Source organism: Crocuta crocuta, unplaced genomic scaffold, assembly GCF_008692635.1.
Source record: "Crocuta crocuta isolate KB4526 unplaced genomic scaffold, BGI_CrCroc_1.0 scaffold172, whole genome shotgun sequence".
Lineage (NCBI taxonomy): Eukaryota > Metazoa > Chordata > Mammalia > Carnivora > Hyaenidae > Crocuta > Crocuta crocuta.
Window position 1 is genome coordinate 8,788,917 of NW_027528872.1, and position 626 is coordinate 8,789,542.

The window sequence follows — 626 nt, forward strand, 5'->3', positions numbered from 1 at the left end:
AGCCCGACGCAGGGCTCGAACCCACGAAGCGCGAGATCATGACCTAAGCGAAAGTCGGACACTTAACCGACTAAGCCACCCAGGCACCCCTACCCATCTTTCTCAATAAAAAGAGAATTATTTACAACTTATTTCTAATAATTGTCAGTGGCAAAAATCCAAAGGTTTAGCAAATGAGTCATTATGTGAAACAGGATTTATTATTGGGAAAGTAATAATTGCTGAAAAGGAAGCTAGATTCTTCTTTTTTGAAAACTGAGGTTCAAAGTAGATTATAACAGATATCAATGATTAATTGAATTAAAACACTCTCCCACCTTTTTTTTTGCAGTGTTTATTCATATTTCTAACTTAGAACTTAACCCATTTTGCTGGNATGGTTTGTGTTGACAAACAATAGAGAGTGAGTGAGTCTAGATCTTTCATGTGCCTTTGGTACATCTCCTAAGGCTAAGAAATTAACATTAGGTAAAATACTGTTAATGAAAATACAGTTTTTATTTAGATTTCACCAGTATTTTCACTAATGGAATTATTTTGGATCCTATTAGGATGCCACAATACATTTTGTTGATATATCTCCTTAGTCTTCTCTGGTATGTGAACTTTTTTCTGTGTTTGCCTCT